Below are 7,768 nucleotides of genomic sequence, written 5' to 3'. Positions count from 1 at the left end.
CTTTGTCATCCTTCTTTTCATGCACTCTTTTTAAATTTACAAAAAGGCCTATTATTTCCCTCTCCTGATCTATAGGTAGAAGTATAAAACAAAAGTATTACATTTGTTCTTTTGAAGGCAGTAAACTTGGGGATACTTCTTCCTCTCTTTATAAATGATAACAATGTGTAGAAAAAACTCAGTACACACTTCTTGAGTCAATTAGTAAATGAAAGAGAATTATTACTCAAGTTTCAAGTGTATTTGAAGTCCCTGAATCAAGGAGATGTACTTACATAGGCTTCTAATTTTAGAAAAATTCTTTCTAAATATTCATGTAAATAAACTCTAAGAGCTGTCCTATATAGTAGTTATACAACTCTATGTATTTGGTGGAGCTCTGAACTATATACACTTGGGGGTGAATTTTATTACAGTGTATTAGTTTTTTAAAAGCAAGGGAAAATACCATGTATTTTAGTGTATGCTCATAATTTTAAAGTAGCTGCTTAGCATTTTAGTGCTAAATTAATTATATTTATATAATACTAATTTTATTCAGTCGTGTGTTCCTGTGATGCCATATGACATCTAGGTGTCTTTTGGGGAATAGTGAAGAAATCTGAGACAGTTGTAGAAACTAAATTCTTCCACTTACTAATTAGGAATACTACTACTAATTGCCACATTATATTATAGTAGCTTATGATTACTGAACATATGCTACATGCCAGACACCATTCTCAGGCATCTATTTAGGATAACTCATTTAATCTCTTGCAACCCCATAAAGTTAGTATTATTATCCCCACTTTAAAGATGAGGGAAGTAACATACAGAAGGATTCAGTGCCTTGGCAAAGGTCACACGGCAGTTAAAGTGGCACTTGGCCACAGTAGATTCTCCATTATTTTGGGTCCATGTGAATATTAGTAGGTAGAGTCAGGGGATAGGTTTTAGCAGCACACACTGGCTCTATTGGCTCTTACAATTTTACAACAGCTCTGACCTTGTATTTTCTTTAATAAAAGAAAGATTATTTTTTAAGCATTTCATGGAGAACGCTGCAATGAGGGCTGAATGAGATATTAATATGAAAATACAATTATCCATTTACTAGCTGTGCTTGTTAGCTGTGTTTAGTGTTTAAAATTACAGTTCATGTGCCTTTTTGTGTTTGCATGAAAGCCATATATACCTCATTTCTGATAGATGTCCTCCTCACTCCCAAGTTCATAGTTAATTAGTCATGACCGCCCTTGAAGAAATCCAGGGAAAGGAACAATAAAGATTTCAGTCTTTTGACACCTAATTATACAGCAGGGCCCTTTAACTGTTTTTCCTTTGTGAAAAATCTGGGGAAGAGGAACAGGAAGAACAGATGAGAAAGGAAGGGACGGGAGGTTGAAAGGAAAGTAGGAGAATCCCCCAGAGCTCACTGTGAAAAAATCAATTAATTCAACCAAGATGAGACTTTCTAGCACTTTCCTCTGCCCTCTTCCATTCACCTCAGCTGGGTAGTGTCAGATTCCCAAAATGCTGGACACTGAAAGGATTCTAGAGTAAAATGTTTAAAAAGAGTAATAAAACAGTTAATATCAGAACACAAATTGTTTCTCATTCCCAGAAATATAAACATGGACTATATGAGGGATGGAGGGTGTTAATGAGGTTAAGTTGTTCTACTTAGTGTTATTTTAGACATTTTATAGCTAATCATTGTGAAAATGTCCCTGCATTTAACTTTTTTAGCCTATCAGTCAGTTCAGTTGCTCAGTCATGTCTGACTCTTTGTAACCCCATGGACTGCAGCATGCCAGGCCTCCCTGTCCATCACCAACTCCTGGAGTTTACTCAAACTATGTCCATTGAGTCAATGATGCCATCCAACCATCTCATCCTCTGTCATCCCCTTCTCACCCACCTTCACCCTTTCCCAGCATCAGGATCTTTTCAAATGAGTCAGTTCTTCGCATCAGGTGGCCAAAGGATTGGAGCTTCAACATCAGTCCTTCCATTGAATATTCACGACTGATTTCCTTTAGGATGGACTGGTTGGATCTCCTTGCAGTCCAAGGGACTCTCAAGAGTCTTCTCCAATACCACAGTTCAAAAGCATCAATTCTTTTGCGCTTAGCTTTCTTTATAGTCCAACTCTCACATCCATACATGACTACTGGAAAGACCATAGCTTTGACTAGACGGACCTTTGTTGGCAAAGTAATGTCTCTGCTTTTTAATAAGCTGTCTAGGTTGGTCATAACTTTTCTTCCAAGGAGCAAGCATCTTAATTTCATGGCTGCAGTCACCATCTGCAGTGATTTGGGAGCCCAAAAAAATAAAAGTCTGTCACTGTTTCCCCATCTATTTGCCATAAAGTGATGGGACCAGATGCCATGATCTTAGTTTTCCAAATGTTGAGTTTTAAGCCAACTTTTTCACCCTCCTCTTTCACTGTTATCAAGAGGCTCTTTAGTTCTTCACTTTCTGTCATAAGGGTGGTGTCATTGGCATAGCTGAGGTTATTGATATTTCTCCCCACAATCTTGATTCCAGCTTGTGCTTTATCCAGCCCAGCATTTCTCATGATGTACCCAGCATATACATTAAATAAGCGGGGTAACAATATACACCCTTGATGTACTCCTTTCCTAATCTGGAACAAGTTTGTTGTTCCATGTCCAGTTCTAACTGTTGCTTCTTGACCTGCATACAGATTCTTAAGAGGCAGGTCAGGTAGTCTGGTATTCCCATCTCTTAAAGAATTTTCCACAGTTTGTTGTGATCCACGTAGTCAAAGGCTTTGGCATAGTCAATTAAGCAGAGGTAGATGTTTTTCTGGAACTCTTTTGCTTTTTCTTAGCCTACAAATACACAAAATTATGTCCAAAAGATTTACAACTACAGACTAAACTTTACTAATCAATACCTTCCATCAACATATTGTACTAATTTCCTTTTTATGAAATCAATCATTCATTCAGATAAATAAGAAATAGTGGCATTAAGAAGTTCAGGTTAAGTGGAGACCTTAAATAAATAAATATAAAATACTTTCTATACTTCTTCAAACTTCTTGTGAAAACAGCCTCCTGAGAATATACATTTTTTAAGTAAGGTTAGAGAGAAGTTTTCAGAGTCAGAAGGAAATTGTTTCAGTCTATCTGGCCAATGAATATTAAGTACCACTGAAGTCTAAGGCTACCGCTGGCCATTCCTTTTGATGGTGAACAAAAATAATAATGGTCATAGCTTCTATTCCTTGTTTCCCATCTGCATACATAAGGAAAGGTAAATAACTGTAGCTGCTACAATCAGTAAACCCCCAAATCCAAGTTCTTAAAAATATCTGCTAGATATCAGGAGAATCTGATATGGGTCAGGTGGCTCTTCTTTACAGTTTTCCTCTTCTTTGCAGTTTTCCTCTAAGAAAACACTTTCCTTCCATTCTGCAACTCTGCAATCTCTGAGTCTCTCTAGTAGTGATGGTGGAATAGAGAGGATTCCTTCCTTCCTCAACCTGTAAATGACATAACACTTCCCTTTACATCCCATTGGTGAGATTTAATCACACTACTTTACCTAGGTCTTGGGAGCTGAGAAATAAAGTTTAGCTACATGCCAAGGAAAATGAAATGGATGGTGAGCCCATATGTTATAATCTGCCACAGCCAGACACTTTACATTTGTTATATGTGATTAATATATTACATGTTACATATATTAACGTTAATGTTTATAAGAACCCCAGAAGGTATATGATATTAATCTCACTTCACAAAAGGGAAGCCAGAGATGCTTTATACAAGTTTAAATAAATTGCTAAAGACACACAGTGAATTGTGGGACCAAGATACAAACACAGTCTGTCTTCAATGGATTTAAAAAAATAATATTTTATAAATGAACATGCAAAAATATATATGAATGGCCAAAGGATATAGAAGGCAATGGCACCCCACTCCGGTACTCTTGCCTGGAAAATCCCATGGACAGAGGAGCCTGGTAGGCTGCAGTCCATGGGGTTGCTAAGAGTCAGACATGACTGAGCGACTTCACTTTCACTTTTCACTTTCATGCGTTGGAGAAGGAAATGGCAACCCACTCCAGTATTCTTGCCTGGAGAATCTCAGGGATGGGGGAACCTGGTGGGCTGCTTGTCTATGGGGTCGCACAGGGTCGGACACGACTGAAGCGACTTAGCAGCAGCAGCAAAGGATATAGAAAGAAACAAGAGCTGGTAACTAAATTATGAGAAATGGTCAGGCTCAAAAATACAGAACTATTCTAAGCTATCAGAACGTTAGTGGAGAGAGAGTACTATCACATAATAAAATGGAAGCTATCATGTGCTACCTAATAGTAATTTCAATCATATAGAAAGCAATGTAAAGACTATAGATGCAGAATAAAGTGGTTTTAAAAGACCAGATCCTGACAAATTGGTCAGAGTAATATTAGGGGATAGTGGGTGCAGGTGGGGGTAGGGTCAGGACAGAAGGATGAAATGTTTCATAGTGCTTATATTTCTCGCCATTTGCAGAAATCCATTTTCAATTGATCGGCCAATTCAGACATGCCTCTTTTAGCCGAAAAGGGAGACTCTAACCACCTCTGACCTCTCATTAAGATACCATGTCAGCAATACAGACATGAAACGTATTTAAAGACAAGTCATTGCTCATATTTCCTGTATTAAGAACAAATTTTCATGAAAATCAATTGATAACAAGACTTGAATCTTTAAGTAAATTTTGAGAGAGTCCATTAGAGTCTAAAAATCTATAGATAGTAAAAGAAATTCTGAAATAAGATAGTGACTAAAGCCAATTTAGACCAGCATGGGACTAGAAGAATATAGCAAAAGCAAAATAAAAGTAAAAAACATACGAAAAAAAGATCTCTATAACCTGGAAAAAAGAATATTTTAATATGGAAAATATTTCCCTGATCTTTTACTTAAAGGCCCATTTCACTAAATCCAAATAGTCGGTTTGCCCTGCTAACCAATGCCATCGCCTTCTCCACAACTAAAGACATAAGAGTTGTCAAAAACAGTTAGCGTCAGCTATTTTGTAATATGGCCAGTTATTAAAGCATTTTAATGCAAATTTCTCAGGTGTAGTGTACACAGTACCTCTTCTGAGATACAGGAATAGATATTCTATAAATGAAGATTTTGTGCTGGGTGAAACAAATCATGAAAAGATTTACAGTAAAATTTAGCAAAACCTTGAATACTAGTACTTACTATGGATCTGAGATGGGAAGAGGGATATACAATATTCAGTGTTTCACCAGTGGACCCTTTTATTTTGCCATGAAGCATATGGTGGCGCTAGTGGTAAAGAACCCACCTGCCAATGCAGGAATGTAAGAGATATGGGTTCAATCCCTGGGTTGGGAAGATCCCCTGCAGAAGGGAGTGGCAACCCCATTCCAGTATTCTTGCCTGAAGAATCCCATGGCTAGAGAAGCCTGGCGGGCTACAGTCCATGGGGTCACAAAGGGTTGGACATAACTGAAGTGACTTAGTACATACTGAGGGACGAATGTCTTTTGGATCATTCTTTGGAAGTACTGATTTGGCACCACTCCTCTCCATCAACAGAGGCCTTTGTTTTCAGTTGTCAAAAAGGGGATAATGCAGTTAGGAGTTGTAAAAAGCAGTTGGGAAAGGGGGGATAATGGTTAAGAGTATGGACTCTGGAGTCAGACTGCTGGCGTTCAAACTCTGGCTTGCTGTAGGCTCTTGGGCAAGTTACTTGAGCTCTCCTTTTTCTTTATTTCTAGGATGGGCATGAGAGGAGTAACTAGCTGAGAGAAAGTTACGAGTGTTAAATAACTGGACACATTTAAAGTAGCTGGAACAGTTTCTAGCATATGGTAAACTCCCAATATTAGCTCTTGGCTACTAAGGCAAGGAACAGTTGCTCCAAATAAATATCTTTACTAGGACAACTCCAAATCTAGTTTGGGTTATACTATGTATGTGTGTGTGCATTAGTCGTTCAGTTGTGTCTGACTCTTTGCAACACCAGGGACTGTAACCCACAAGGTTCCTCTGTCCATGGGGATTCTCCTGGCAAGAACACTGAAGGGGGGTGCCATTCCCTTCTCCAGGAGATCTTCACAACCCAGGGATCAAACCTGGGTCTTCAGCATGGCAGGCAGATTCTTTACCATCTAAGCCACTAGAGAAACCCAGGTTATGCTATACAGAACATCTTTATTTTGTAGGGAGGTTTTTTTCCTAAGACTACTTCTAAAAATCATATTTTGAAATTTAAAACTTGTTATTATACTCAGGAAAAATTTTTTATTTTTCCCCCTAGATTAAAAACATGACCATTTAAACCTTCATTTCTTTCACTTAAGATCCTAATTTTCAGTAGGTTGCAGTGATATATTAATAGATGAGGATATTTTTCATCTTTGTTTTACTATCAGGACTCCAAAGATGACCAGATCCTTCTACTAAGGAATAGCTCTTAAATTCTGCATCCATGAGTAACCAGATAACTAACGCTTGATTAGCACTTCATCACTGACAGTATGTTTTCATATACATTAGAGCACTTATAGTTCTTCCTGAACCATTTTCCTTTAACCCAGGCTGTCTCCTTGCCCCTACCTGTAGTTTCAGCCATATGTATATTCACCTCCAAGCAGAAGTATGAATTATTTATTACTCGTAAATCCATTTCACTTCAGAAAGATTTCAGACAAATAACAAAAGATTGACTCAGGATGAACATTAGCTCTATTCTTATCACCTGCCTCCCCAGCAAGTGTCCAGCTGCTCAGATACCCAGTAACTGGCTCTGATTCCACTGCTCCAGCTCTCTCCTACAGAGCTCACATACTACCATCACCTGGAGCCTGTCTTGTTGGCCCCAAAGGCCCTTTATTCCAACTCCCAGATTCCAGATAACCAGGTCTCCTATATCACAGTCTGTTCTGAGGAACAGAGAATTCTTGTGGGAAATCCATCCAAAAGTTTCTCAGTTTTCTGTTTAATTTTGCAATCAAAAAACCAACGGAACCTGTCCAATAAATCCTACTAATGAAGTAATGGATTGTCAAGCACAACTGGCCAAAGTGCCTCCTATGTCTTTGAAGCTGATGTCCAGATTACTTAACAACCTAAAGAATGTAGGTGTAAGCATTGGTGGTTCAGTGGTAGAATTCTCACCTGCCACGCTGGAGGCCTGGGTTCAATTCCCAGCCAATGCAAGAGCACTGCTACTGGGTTTCCATGGTCACTCCGATGGTAAAGAATTGCCTGCAAAGCGGGAGACCTGGGTTCGATCCCTGGGTTGGGAAGATCCCCTGGAGGAAGGCATGGCAACCCATTCCAGTAATCTTGCCTGAAGAATCCCCACGAACTGAGGAGCCTGTCAGGCTGCAGTCCATGGAGTCCCGAAATGCCAGACATGACTGAGCAACTAAGCACAGCATGAAGAATGTAGATATGCTCAGACTGAGGAAAAAGAGAAAAGCAGGAACCCAAAACTAGTGTTTCATACCTGAATGGTATGTACTAATGGATTTTTTTTTGGACTGATTTATTCAGATTTTTCCATTAAAGAATTCCAAAATACAGCTTAATTTTTCTGATATTTACCTGCTCCTTTAGCTTCCCTAAATAATGCTGCCCCAATTTGAGGTTATATTTTTATTGTGGTAAAATCTATGTAACATTAAATTTTTTAATGTACAATGCATCGGTATTAATTACATTCACAAAGTTGTGTGGCCAGCACCACTATGAATTTACAAAACTTTT

At 38.5% G+C, this 7,768-nt stretch overlaps 1 non-coding gene across 1 annotated transcript; it reads left to right on the top strand.

Moving 5' to 3' along the window:
* Nucleotides 1-7,144: 7,144 nt before the first annotated feature.
* On the top strand, nucleotides 7,145-7,215 carry TRNAG-GCC (transfer RNA glycine (anticodon GCC)). Its single transcript has one exon. It is a non-coding gene; the product is annotated as a tRNA-Gly (tRNA).
* The last annotated feature ends 553 nt before the right edge of the window (nucleotides 7,216-7,768 follow it).

Source organism: Bubalus kerabau, chromosome 2 (genome assembly GCF_029407905.1).
Source record: "Bubalus kerabau isolate K-KA32 ecotype Philippines breed swamp buffalo chromosome 2, PCC_UOA_SB_1v2, whole genome shotgun sequence".
Lineage (NCBI taxonomy): Eukaryota > Metazoa > Chordata > Mammalia > Artiodactyla > Bovidae > Bubalus > Bubalus kerabau.
This window is presented reverse-complemented; position numbering and strand designations above follow the sequence as displayed.